The sequence below is a fragment of the Cupressus sempervirens genome, chromosome 7, assembly GCF_028749045.1.
Source record: "Cupressus sempervirens isolate cs-2001-9-10 chromosome 7, ASM2874904v1, whole genome shotgun sequence".
Taxonomy (NCBI): Eukaryota; Viridiplantae; Streptophyta; class Pinopsida; order Cupressales; family Cupressaceae; genus Cupressus; species Cupressus sempervirens.
Window position 1 is genome coordinate 507,670,614 of NC_143124.1, and position 15,456 is coordinate 507,686,069.

Sequence of the window (15,456 nt, forward strand, 5' to 3'; positions counted from 1 at the left end):
TCTTTGAGATGTTGTGAGTAGATTGGTTACATATTTGACATTATCTTTTACAGTGGGAGCTTCTTAGTATATATGTGGTAAGTATTGCTCTTGAGGCTTGTGATTGCAGGTTATAAATTAGATATGTTAATGATGTGAGATTCATTTGGTATACCTTTGGAGGTATGGATAGTTGGATGGGTTGGCACTTGTTGTGGGTATTATTTTAGTTATAGATATTTTGACAATTACGGATACATGTGATTACCTTTGGACTAAGTTTTTTGTGCTTGGCATTTCAATTGGTATAGGATTTTATGATCTTCTAATGCAACAGGTTGGGTGGCTTTCTCTTTGGATGGCTTCTATGTATGTTCGATGGTAGTGGCATAATAAGAGGTTAGATTATTCATGTTTGAGATGTTGGATACTCTGTTTCTTTGTGGGTACTAGGATAGAGCATTTCGTGTACTTTGATCCATGATGGTGGATGTGCTACGAGGGATTGTTCCCTTGTTCATTTATGTGGCTACAAATTGACCCTATGCAATGTATACAACAAATGGAAGATTGTCTAGATAATGGGTGTTGCACACATTGCATAATATTGTTATATGGTATTATTTTATTTTATTAGGTAATGTTGCACCTAGATGGTCATGCAACATGTAAAGATTTTTATGGGATATACTTGATGAGTTGTATTGTAATACTGTGATAATATTTCATGTAATTATTTAATATTAGGAAAAAGAATTAAATTTTCAATATTAAATGTGGGGTCAATGAGTTAGATAGCACATGGTTTATATAATACCACTTGGTGGTTTTGTGAGACTTGCTACTATATAAACAACCACAAGGGTAGTTGTAGAGACAAGTGAGAAAGAATAAAACAAAAAAGAAAAAGAGTCGAGTGGACAAGGCTTGACAGGTTAGCCAAGGGAGCATTTGTGAAGGTTGGGCACATGGCATGAGATGTGTGGATTCATGCTTGTTCACATGGATTGCTTGGTTGTCATTGTGGCTTTGAAGGCTTCCATGGTTATATTGCAATGGTATTTCTACTGAATAATACATGGTAATGAATGCTTTTGGAGGCTGGGCTTTTCTTTCAATGAGGGTTTCCCAGGGTATATCTCATGGCACATTTTTTGTGGGTATACTATCTATTCTCTTGCATGTGGATTTCAATTACATTTTCATTTTATATCTGTTATGGGTTATGTGGAAATGGTTATATTCTTTGTTGCAAGTTTCATTACATCCTCTTTATAGTAAACAAACTTTCTATAATCTTCAAGTTCATTGTTTATTTAATCTTTATTTCTTTTTACAAACTCACCAGTCTTCACATGTGCACTCTCTATGACTTTGTGTGTAGTAAGATTCAAACATTTGTATGCTTTACTTTTAGTTGAGTACCGTAGGAATATACCTTCATCACTTTTTGCATCAAATTTTCCTTTCCTCACATCTTTCAATATATATCATTTCTTTCCAAGTACTTTAAGATAATAAACATTGGGCTTGTATCCATACCATAATTCATAAGTTGTTTTGTTTATGCCTTTCTTTAGTTGAACTTGGTTCAATGTTGGAACCCTTATGTTGATTGCTTCTCTCTAGAATTTTGGTGCAACATTTTTCTCAGCCATTATTATTCTTGCACACTCCATGATGGATCTATTCCTTATTTCTACTATACTATTATGCTTTGGTCTCCTAAGTGTTGATACCTATCATTTGATTCCTCTTTCATTGCATAACGTATTGAATTCATTCGAGATGAATTCACCTCCTCTATCTAATCTCAGGCATTTCAAATTCTTCCCTAATTGTTTCTTAACTCTAGCCAAATACCATTTGAACTTTTGAAAACTATCATATTTATCTCTTGAAAACATTACAATCATCATCCTAGAATAATCATCAACAAATAGAATGAAGTATATGTCTTCACGGTAGCTTTTTATACCTATTGGTCTACAAAGATTTGTATGAACTAGTTCCATAACTTCTTCGTATTTAAAAGACTTAATTCTAAAACTTCTTTTACTCATTTTTCCAATTTGACATTGTTTACACATCCCCATCTCAGGTTTCTTCAAATTTTGTATGCCTCTTACTCTTTTGTTCTTGCTTATGGTAACTAGGTTATCAAAGTTAACATGACATACCATCTTATGCCATAGCCAACCTTCTTCTATCTAAGCTAGCAAACTTGTACTTTCAGTGAGATCTAGGTAAAACAAGTCACCTTTTGTTTGATTACCAGTCCTAACCAAGTTTACTTTTTCATCCAATTGTTTAGCTTTGTTATTCATGAATTTTACCTTATATCCTGTATTGTTCAATTATGTCTTAATACTTCAACCTAATGGACATTTTCACATTTGATTCCTTCAGTTAATGTTATGATTCATTTTCCTTTTACATAACATGGTTCATTGTTTTCAAATCTAACACTTCCACCATCATAGTGTTTTGAATGTTCAAATTTAGTTTTATCACCAGTCATGTGACGAGAACAACCACTATCATGATCCGTGTCTCATTTTTGCTAACATGAGAAATACGTGTCATATTTTCATTTTCCTCATTATTATATTCATCCTTAACAACAATGTAGACTACTTCTTCATTATCATCACTATCAGAATCTTTACCTTTGTAACAAGATTTATTACCTTTGTCTTTGTAGTTCTTGTTGCTCTTGAAGTATTTCTTTCCTTTGAACATGTTATATCTAATGTCATCTTTATCTTCTTTGTTTAGACATCTTGTAGCAATATGACCAACCTCTTCATATGAGAAACAAATTAATGAAATCTTGCCTCTAAATTTTTCTTTCCCTTTTGATACTCTTTTTGTTAGTAGGGCTTCAATGACTTCAAGGTCTTCATCTGATTCATCTTCTTCTTCACTGTCAACCTATTTTCCTTTTGAGTTTCCTTCTTTTCTGCCAAGAGTTAGTTTCGCTTTGAATGTAGATTCAAAGTTGTTAGAAGTAGGAGCATAGTTATCAAATCTATCCAATTCAAAAGAAGTCAATCTTCCCACAAGTGCATTCGAGGTTATAATACCTTTAGGATTGCATCTCATTTATTGAATTGATGAAACTCTAATTGCATAAATGTGAAGAAGAGTTCTAATTACCTTATTGATCACTATTTCATTAGTTATTAATCCTCTTGCAGCTTTGATTGCACTTACACTCTCTTTGATTCTTTCACTGTATTGGACAATGTTCTAACCTTCTTTATTTTCATTCCATCTAACTTTCCTCTTAAACTTTCTTCCTTAACTCTTTGCACATTTTTATCACCTCCATAGACTTTTTGTAGCCTTTCCCACATTTCAAATGCAGTAGGACAATCTTTAAGCTCACCAAATTTAGAGTTGTTTAGAGTCAAAGCTATATCAATCATCATTATATTGTGATCATTTTCTTCTTTCATCTATTCCACAATCATAGGTTTAGGTGGTGGCACATTTTTCTTCCAAGTAGAAAAGACTAATATCACTAACGCTTGATAGGTGTAACTTCATCAACTCTTGCCATGCTGAAAAGTTGTATCTCTTAAGTGTAGGAATCTCCATTCTGTAAGACATGTTGATATTTAGCTTAGGTCTTTGAAACCTTTCCTGCAAGCCCTAGATGCTCTGATACCAATTGTTGGAAATGAAGAGAGTAACTAAGAGGGGAGGGGTGAATCAGTTACTACAAAATAATTCCCTTGTCCCTAGATGTCAAATCAAACTTTTCACTGATTATGCACTATTGTCTAGCTCGATTATGACTAATTCTTGTAACTCGATTAACATACAAATCTTATGAATATTAAATTGTTTTAATGTTTAGTAACTTAGTTGTAGAAACATAAAGCATCAAGCAAATAACATGAACATAGATGACACTATGATTTAACATGGAAACCCAATTTCGAAAAACCACCATGCAACTAGTCACGATATTTTTCACTCTTCTAAAGTGAACCATGTTAGGAGCCATCCCTATTAAACTTTACAATACATACTATTAAGTACAACCCTGTTAGAGGATTTAGATCACCCTGTTAGGAGTGACCTAGTTAGAGGTCTTAAAACACTTCAATCTTAAAATGTGACCTTGTTAAAGGGTTTATAAAATGACTTTTAAGTCAACTCTATTAAGAGATTTCTTTATTTCTATATTGTTTACAAGGTAACATCAATTTGACCTGATTTATGAAGCGACTTCCTTTGCAAATTTAGATCTCTATTTTGGCTTGGTCTCTGGATCCTTACTGATTAGAATAATCTTTACACCTTATCTTCCATACTTTCCTTCTCTGTCTATGCTCATATATCCATCTTATTTCACTTATTCCACTTATACATTTATCCTCACCACTTGACCTTTCATATATATCATAAAATTTGATAGGTCATCTTGAATACCCTTCCAAATAATCACTAAATATCCAAATAGTCAGCCTCAAAAAATTAATTATAAGACAATTATATTCTATTGCCACTCAGTCAATACTAAGGTTGAATGCTTGGTTAGTATTAGAAGTCCTTAGATGCCCGACCACTCAGTTAACATAGCAAGCAGGATATCCTTCATTAATCGACTACTCAGTTTACACTAAAATGATCTTCATTACTCGACCGCTTAGTCAATACTAAAACTGCTTGGTTAATACTGCCAGTCCTTCATTTCTCAATTAATATTGACATTTGTGTAACATCACTAACAACATATAATTTAAGAATTGTTTCCAACACTATCAATGAGAGGATTTACACAAAGTGCTCCCACACATGACTAGTTATGTTGACATTTGCTCAATAATTAGACTAATGTGGGGAACAAGAGCCTACCTTCCTTGAGATGCAAAATTGGTTATGAGAAAACTGGTTTGATGTTAGATTTGGAGTAGAATTATCCTTTAAATATTATGTGGATTTTTGGATGATATATTCTAGGAGGCAGGAAAATTACAATGATGACATTTAACAAAATATTGGAAAGATAAACTTATCATGCTTTGATGGATCTGGCCATACATCAACATGAGCATGGGTTTCGAAGGTTGATACATACTTCCATCTCAACCCCATGCTTGAAGAATAGACAATCAATTTTGTGACCCTTCACCTAGAGGGAATCACTCATGAATGGTGGCACCATGGGATGGTCACCTTTGGTCATGATCGAGTCACTTCATATGCTAACTTCACGAAGAGGCTTATTGACTACTTTGATGAAAAGGATCAAAATCTCAACTTCAAAGAGTTGGCACAACTAAATAAAATTATCGGTAGAGAGCTACATCACAAAATTTTAGAGGCTATAAGTACTATTGATAAACATTTTAGAGAGAAGACTTGTTTTATTCGTGGATGGATTGACCGAGCCCTTAAGGGTTGCGTGAAGGGTTTTAACCCCAATACACTTAGAAGTGATCAAGAATGCATGAGTGCTATTAGTTGGCTATGAAGATTGAAGAGAAGAAAAAGAGAAAGAATGATCGGTCTTCCAAAGGCAGAGGTAGAGGAAGAGACTAGAGAGGTCATAGAGGTGTTTACCAAGGAAGAGGAACTAAAGCAAGAAGCCAATGTGAGTCTAAATCCCTAGAGCATGGGAGTGAAACTAAAATAAGAGGAAGCGATGTAAGATGTAGAGGATCTCAAGGAGTTTCTAATAGAGGAAGGGGTTAATGTAGAAGCAACTCCTATTTTTCTAGCATGAAATGCTATAGTTGTGGACACTTGGGTCATCCTACTTATAGGTGTCTAGAGAAAGCATCCTCTTCTAATAGTGAGAAAAGGATTGGGTATGTTCAAGAAGACACATCAAGTGTCAAGTCACCTGAGATCAATCATATTGAGTTAGAAATGGGAAAAGACCTAATGTTTAGGAGGGTTTTGATCAAACAACCTATGAAGGAGGAGCCAAAGTAAAGGAGAGCCTTATTCAGAATAAGATGAAAAATACTTGATAAGGTGTGCAAGGTTATCGTGGATTCAAGGTCCATAAATAACATCATCTCTAAAGAGTTAGCGAAGAAGCTCAAACTTGAGAAGATACCCCATACCAATTCTTATAAGGTGACATGGTTGAACAAAGGGAAAAGTGTCTTGGTAAATGAACAAGCATGGGTGTAATTCTATATTGGTGGATATAAGGATAATTTTGTTGATTTGTGACATCTTGCCTATGGATGCATGCCATCTCCTATTTGGCAGACCATGATAGTATGACAGAGGTGTCATTTATGATGGGAAGGAGAATACCATTTCTTTTAAAAAGGATGGTAGGACATTCAAGATACAATCACTGATGGAGGATGAAGAACCACAATAAAAAATCCTAGTGTATTGTTGAGTAGTGGCAAATAGTTTGTCAACATTATACAAGGAGGTGGTGAAGGATATGCTATCATGAATCTAAGGAGGAAGAGAAGATCATACCAATACCTATACCAGAGGAGGTGCAAAATTTTCTTGGTAAGTTCAAAGACATCATTAGTGATGGGACACCTACAACACTACCTCATAAAGGGCTATTAGATATTAGTTTGAATTTATCCTAGGAGCCTCATTACTTAACAATGAAGCTTGCAATCTCACTCTAGAGCAAAATCAAGAAGTGGCTAGACAAGTGCAAGAGTTACTAGACTAGGGATTGATAAAGAAGAGTATTAGTCCTTGTGCCATACTAGTGATATTGGCATCCAAGAAAGGTGGGAAGTGGATACTTTGTATTGATTATAGGGCTATCAATAGGATTAAAATCAGATATAGGTTTCCCATACCTAGAATTGAAGATTTATTGGATTGTATAAGAGGATCTAGGTACTTCACTAAGTTGGATTTGAAAAGTGGCTACCATCCAATTAGGATTTTAGAAGGAGATGAATGGAAAACAACATTCAAGACCATTGAAGGGTTGTATGAGTGGAGAGTTATGTCATTTGGGCTTACAAATGCCCCTAGAATATTCATGAGGTTAAGGAATATTGAATTGCTTAAGGACTATGTTAGCAGGTTTATAGTCGTATACCTAGATGAAATACTCATCTTTAGCAAGACTAAAGAGGAACATATGAAGCATTTTGAGATTGTGCTCAAAAGGTTATAGGAGGAGAAGTTTTTTATTAACTTGGACAAGTGTGACTTCCTCAAGCAAGAACTAGTATACCTAGGGTTTGTTGAATCACAAGGTTCATTGAAGATGGACCCAAGCAAGGTGGAGGCTATCTTGAATTGGCCAACACCAACCATAAGTACAAAGGTAAGAAGTTTTCATGGGTTAGCTCAATTTTATAGAAAGTTCACTAGAAATTTTAGTGGTAATTGTGCATTAGTGTTGGACACCATTAAATGGGGATTGAAGACAAAGTTCAAATGGACTCTTGAGCCAAGAAAAACCTTTGAAAAGTTGAAGCAAGAAGTAGCTACCCAACCTATCCTAATGTTACTTAGTTTTGACAAGTTGTTCACGTTGGAGTGTGATGCAAGTGGAATTGCAGTAGGGGTAGTATTGAGGCAAGAAGGAAGACCCATAGCTTTCTTTCGTGAGAAAATTAATGAAGCCAAGAAGAAATACTCTTCCTATGACTTGGAGTTATATGCTTTAGTGCAGTCACTAAGGAAATGAAGACATTATATCCTACCCAAAGAATTTGCAGTGTTTACTGATAATCAGGAACTTAGCTACATCAATACTCAGGAGAAGTTGAGTAATAGGAACTTGAAGTGGATGGATTACTTACAAGAATTCAGATTCACTATAAAGCACAAGAAGGGACAACTGAACAAGGTGGAAAATGCTGACAGTACAAGAGGTACAATTGTAGGCATTGGCATAGAAATTTTCAAGGATCTCTACAAGGATGATGAATATTTCTCTAAAGCCTACAAGGTAAGTGTTGATTTCCAAAATAATTTCCATAGTTAGTTCTCTAAGTACACTCTACAGAGTGGCTTGTTGCTTAAAGGAAATCAACTTTGTGTGCCTCAAGGTTCCATGAGGGAGAACCTTATTCAAGAGAAGCACAATAACAGTCTTAGTGGTCATTTTGGTGTGATTAAGACATTGGAGTTAGTTCAAAGGTTCTACTATTGGTCAAAGTAGCCAAGAGATGTTAGAAGGTATGTAGAGAAATGTGTGGTATGCATGAAAGAAAAAGGGGCGTATAATAATGCAGGTTTGTATCAACCCCTACCTATTCTTGATAGGAAATGGGAATGCATCAACATGGACTTTGTGGTAGATCTTCTTGAGACAAAAATAGGGTTGGGTAGTATCTATGTGGTGGTACATAGTTTTAGCAAGATGGGTTATTTCATTCCTTGCAAGACTACTCATGATGCTAGCTACATTTCCCACTTGTTTTTCATGGAGATTGTAAGAATCCATGGGTTGCATCGAAGCATAATCTTTGACAGAGATGTGAAGTTCACAAGTCATTTTTGGAAGACTCTATGGAGCAGGCTAGGAACTAATTGATCATTTTGTTTAGCTTACCATCCTCAAACTAATGGTCAAACTAAGGTGGTCAACAAAGTATTAAGGAACCTTCTAAGATGCCTAAAGGGTATGGAAAAACATGAGATCTGATCATCCATCAAGATGAATATACCTATAATGATAGTGTGAATAGGACAATATAGAAAAGTCCTTTTGAAATAGTGTATGGTATACACCCTAGAGGAGTGTGTGAATTCATAGATCTAGGAGCTATGGAGTATATGAGTGGCCATGCAGAAGATTTCTCTTAGACCATGAAAGAGATACAAGAGAAAGTGAAGAAGACCATAGTAGAGGCTACTCAAAAGGTGAAGACCAAGGTGGACATGTCAAGGAAGGATATACAATTTGAAGTGGGTAAATATGACACGGTTCACTTAAACAAATCAAGACTACAAAAGAGAGTGTCAACCAAGTTGCAGATGAAGAGAGTGGATCCATGCAAGGTATTGGAAAAATATGGACATAATGCCTATTAGGTGGAGCATCCCATAGATCTAAACATTTCACTAGTGTTCAATGTGGCTAATTTTGTCAAATATAAGGGGCCAATGTCAGATATAGGTCATAATAGAAAATGGGTATTGGAAGATGTCAATAATGTATCCCTACCTCCCAAAGTGAGCCAACAAGCTAAAATGATCTTGGAATCCAGGGTCAAGAAGTCTACAAGGCACATGATCTACATGGAGCACCTAATCTAGTGAAAAGGACAACTAGAAGTTGAAGCTACATGGGTAGAGAAATAAAATTTTAAAAAGTTGGGCATTGACATGTCACTAATTTCTCCTCATGTTCCTTGAAAGATGTGGAGAGGGGAAGAATGGTGTAGGAGCACATAAAGATTGCTTGGAAATATGAGGTTCCTAATTTTGGTTATGTAAGTGTAAGCCTTAGGGAATTTTGGATGTGTAAGATAAGGTCATGTTGACCATAGGTGGAGTACATTGGAAGGTTTTGTTCATAGGTTTTTAGGCATTTTCACTAGGTGTAATTAGGGGCTAGGAAGTTGTAAAGCCCTTTGATTGGCACAAGGCATTGCAATGATGTCATCATGAGGTAATTAGGGTATAGGAAGAGTTAAGATGTGGTTTTGACCATAGTTGGGGTTTATGGTGAAGTTTGAGAAGTTAGGAATGTCATTTGACCAAATCAGTCAAAAGGTGCAAAAAGTTGTAAAAGTTGCATTGAGCAACTTTGCAACTTTTAAAAGTTGCTTGAGAATTTTTTTGTAAATTAATTGCAAATAATTGGGAAGGAGTTTAAAGGAGTTTATAAGAACCCTATCAACCTATATAAGTATAGAGAGGACCTATGAGCAGCATTAGAAGTTCAATGTATGTAATGTGAGTTTTTGCAATCAGCATTTGAAGCATTTTTCTAAGCAAATTCTTAGTTTTTGATGACAATGGTTAGTTAGGTGTGCAAGATCCATACTATTACTTGAAAATGTTTTATTTTTCATGTTCTTTTGAATTTGTGCATTGGTAGATATGATTTTTGATTAGTTTTATTACCTTTTATGAAATTCTTTTGGTTCTATACTGTCACTCATTTTGTCCAGGCAGTTCTTGAAGATGGGGCTCTAACTCACTTCCCCACAACCCAATTTGCATAGCCTCTTGTGGAAAGTGAGGATACTCCATGTACATCATGTGTAGAGAATCTAGGTCCCTCAAATGCAAAGAAGCCATTTTTAAAGTCTTTCCCTGGGTGTTCCTATGGTGAGTTCGGCTAGGGAAGACCACATTGAAGTTTGCAATGCTTGTAGGGGAGAAAAGATAGAGTCCAAATTACTTTTTGACATTGAAGGAGAAATATGTACCATCATCCCATGAAGAAGAGAGGTTCATACCAGTCCTCCAACAATCCTAAAACTCGCTTGTTGGACCAGTCAGTTAAGGCTAAAAAGCCCTATCTTCACCTAATTTGGGTTAGGGTAATGAATGGGAGAGTATGACCCCAAGACCCAAAAATGCTTAAGGGAATTCCAAACTGACCAAGAAACCTAAAAAAGTTAGCAGGGTCACTTTCAAAGGCATAGGAAAAAAATCCTATTTTCTTTCTATAGGAGACCTAATTGGGGCTCTTGTGACGGAAGTAAGAGATCAGATGGGAAGATGAACTTGGTGGGATGTCAAAAATATCCAATTGATTGAGTAGAAGTTATTTTTAATGCCTCCATACCCTTGCAAGGCCTAGTTCAAGATTTCGAGGTTGTGAGCCTTCAGGCTTGCTTTAAGGGCTAAGGTGAAGGAATGTGAATGCATCAAGTTTTGGCTTGATAGAGTGATCTTTCTTCATAGTTGGGTTGGCTAGGGAGACCAATGGACCCTTAGACACACTAGGGTCCTATAGGTGACAAGTGGTGAGGAAGAGTCACCCCAAAAATCATGTAAGAAGACTATGAGAATGAGTCAATGATTAACTCACCCAACCTCCCTATTAGTATTATATGTGGAAGAAATAAGATCATATGTTCACTATTAATTATGTTTCATATATAACGATGATAGATGGAAAGATGTAACTAAGATCTACAAGTAGGATAAGAGTTTGAAACTTGAGTTTGCACACCTACAAAACCCAGATATACTACAATTCATGGAACATGAAGAGTTTGAAGAAGCATACGAGATAAAAATAGTGCTTAGTAGAATAAATGACTCATTATTTTGGATAGGAGATAATCCAATTATTACCACAAAGGAATTGATTCACCTTTCTACTAGATTGAATAATACTTATAGAATACATGTTACCACTAAGATGACAAAGAGAGAAGTTGAAGTAAACATCGCTACTAAGTGGGACAAGAGAGCTATGACTCTATATGATGTGAGACAATAATATTTTAGAATAATTGCTAAAATAATAGGGTAAAAGATGCACTATAAACACATGGAAGAATTCATTTTTATCTAAGGTTATACATACAACCTACAAAATGAGAATGGAGAAGGAACACTTTGATATTTGTGAGATACTGAGACAACTACTTGAGAACATAGGAAGAATTAAGTATGGTGAGAATCAACCATTCAGATTTGGGCCACACATATTTCACATATTCCTTCACATCATGTACATGTTTTTAAATATGTACACTCATCAATAGACAGATGGAGAAAAAATCAATGGCATTGATCATTCAGATTTATAACACGTAGTGTAGAGGAAATGTCATTTCAAACTTTGTTGGAATGTTTAAAGGCTTTGAGAGAGAGATGAAACAAAGATACTAGATATATAGATCTATGGTAGAGAAGTATATAAAGACCATTTTCTTCATGGTAGAAAAATGTTACTCATATGGATGTTGTTGAGCCTAGGCAAATATTTAATCATACACTTAGATATGAGTTTGATCAGGATGTGTTGAAGCAATATGCAAAAGTGATGCTTGCATTGCCTAGGGATAAGGAAGAAGAGATACAGGGTAATTATAAAGAGAATTTGAGTTAGGTCAAAGAAGAACTCTACTAAAGAACAAGGAAGATTAAAGTGAAAAATATAGAAATAAAAGATTGAATTAGTAAAAAGTAATACTAAGATATTGAAAGGGGAAGGAAAGATACCTCAATGGATAAACTAGAAAGCACAACTGCTAAACCTGCAAAGGAAATAGAAATAGATAAAATTGAGATGTAAGACACTTGACATGAAGTCTAACATTGCCTATGTTCACTATTAATTTTGTTTCATATATAATGATGACATATGGAAAGATCTAACTAAGATTTACAAGTAGGAAAAGAGTTTGAAAATTGAGTTTGCACACCTACAAAACTCAAATATACTACAATCCATGGAATATGAAGAGTTTGAAGAAGCATATTGGATAAGGATAGTGCTCAGTAGAATAAATGACCCATTATTTTGGATAGGAGATAATCTAATTATTATCACAAAGGAATTGAATCACCTTGCTACTAGATTGAATAATGCTAACATAATACATGTTGTCACTAAGATGGAAAAGAGAGAACTTAAAGTAAAAATCAGTACTAAGTGGGATAAGAGAGCTACGACTCTATATGACATAAGACAACAAGATTTTAGAATAATTGCTAAAATAATAGGGTAAAGGATACACTATAAACAAGGGAAGAATTCATTTTATCCAATGGTATACATACAACCTACAAAATGAGAATTAAGAAGGAACACTTTGATATTTGTGAGATATTGAGACAACTATTTGAGAACATATGAAGAATTAAGCATGGTGAGAATCAACCATTTAGATTTGGGCCACACATATTTAACATATTCCTTCACATCATGTACATATTTCTAAATATGCACACTCATCAATAGACAGATGATGAAAAAATCAATGGCATTGATCACTGAGATTTATAACATGTAGTATAGAGGAAATGTCATTTCAAAATTTATTGGAATGTTTAAAGGTTTTGTGAGAGAGATGAAAAAAAGATACTAGATACATAGCTCTATGGTAGAGAAGTATATAAAGACAATTTTCTTCATAGTAGAAAAAATGTTACTCATATGGATGTTGTTGAGCCTAGGGAAATATTTAATCATACACTTAGATATGAGTTTGATTAGGAAGTGTTGAAGCAATAAGTGATGCTTGCATCACCTAGGGATAAGGAAGAAGAGAGATGGGGTAATTATAAAGAGAAGTTGAGTTAGGTTAGAGAAGAAATCTACTAAAGAACAAGGAAGAGGAAAGTAAAAAATATTATGGAAAAGATAGAAATAAAAGATGGAATTAGTAAAGAGAAATATTAGGATATTGAAAGGGGAAGAAAAGATACCTCAAGGGATAAAATAGAGAGCACAAGTACTAAACCTACAAAGGCAATATCAATAGAGAAAATTGAGGTGCAAGACACACTTGATGTGAATTCTGAAATGACTCCTATAGTGAAGTCTAAAATGACTCCTGCTATAGTGAAGTTAGATAAATCTATAGAGAAGACATCTACTCGATCTACAAGGTAGAAGGAAAAAGCCCAATTCACAAGCCTTAAAAAATATAAGGTAGAAAGTAAGAAGAAGGAAGACAAACGAAAAAATCAAACAAATTAAATTATGAATGTGAAGTTTTCGTAACTTCTGAGATAGCAAAGGTTAGCATCGAAGAAGAGAGCGAGAAATAGAAACAAAATGTCAAAAATATCACAACAAGGATCGAGAGTAAAGTGAAATTAGATCAAATTAGGAAGTACTTCTTAAGCTATGATGAGAATTATTAAATAATTATTGAAAATTTCATTATAAAGTACTTAATGAATTTCAAGAGGTATCTTGTAGAAATCAAGGTTAGTATTCCAAACCCTATATTTGATAAGTTGGATGTAAGAAGGAAATGCACCTTGGAGGAAGATAAAAAGATAAGAGAGGAGGGCTAGGTGGTCGATTATTGTATGGCCCCCTTTTCTAGTCCCCCTACAATTCTATGGGCCGCAATGCCCTACCCCTACTATTGTGCTAGTGTAGGCAAAGGGGTAGCATCTTCTTCATGAAGCATCTCATGAAAGGTAGCCCTTTTCCCTTGCATACCCCCTACATATTATTGTACAAAAAATTGATAAAGTTTAAGCGCATAAAGAAGAATCTTCATGAGAAAGAAAGGAAGCATTAAGAGAGGCAATATAGGCAACATTCATTTTCAAATTAGCTCAAAAGCTAGTTGCTCTATATCATCCAATATCTACACACTTATGATGAAATGAAGAAAATTGTTGAAAAGTACATACCTAAGATGAGCACTAAGATGAGGTTAGTCAACATTATGGTAGGACAATATGATGAAATTGCAAATGATATAGAGAAAGAATTTATTGAAGTCCTAAGTGAACAAAGTTCAAGTATAAACTCACTAAGCCTGCACAAAGATCAATTGGTATAACAATAGGAGAGAATTTATCAAGGCCACTAAGGATGTGAAAGACACCAATTAGTTCTATAGAACTATGAAACAACTATATTTCTATGTGACCGGTATCCTAGTTACTCTTGATGTATCCCCTAAAGATAAGAAATAAGAGCAAGATACATCTATGGACAACTTGATGAATAGTGAGAATACTTAGGAGATTATAACAAAGGTTGTAAAGAAAGAAAATCATACCGATGATGTTGAAGATGAATATGAACAATATAAGGACCAATGATGTAAGGATGATATTGTGATAGAAATAGAGCTTAAATCTATGAAAAATGAAGGCACACCTTCATTTATCATAGTAGATGATGGTACTTAACAGGTTATTCAAGAAACTACATTATCAAAACAAATGAGAGATATGATGGTGAACAAATAAAAGGTACTTTTTTCAACACCTATTACACCTACTTCATCACTATAGTACTTGTTGGAAAGTCATCTTAGTAAAAATATTTCTATCTTGGTAAAGGAAAATATGGATGAGAATGCACTGATGAACATATAAATGATAGAATTTCTAAAGTAAAAGAGAAACTAGAGAAGAAATCTGAAACACATGCCAAAAATTTAAAATAAGAACTTGTTAGGTTGTAGGAGACTTTTCTAGTAGAGTAGGAACTATAAAGTAACAATATAGAAAATTTGACAAAAGTGATAGAGGAATTTGGTAAACACTATAATACACTTGGAGAATCTGCCAAGGCAAGAGTTGAAAGAGAGTTTGAAGCAAAAAAATTTCACAAAGTGTGTGAAAATGTTGCACATGATGTCCAAGTAATAGATGAATGCATCAAAGATATAAGAGGTCATGTATAAAAGGGTAAAAAAGTCTATATTACTTTCACTAATTAGTCAAGTATGTTGAAGATGTCACCAAATGTATTAAAGAAGATGAAGAAAAGTTAGAGAAGCTAGATGGTGAATTTGAGAAGAAAGAATAAAGTGCGATAGATATGGATAAATTTTTATTTATTTTTTGATGTTATCAATATCCTATAGAAGGAAAGGGACAAAATGGTAGGATGGTTTG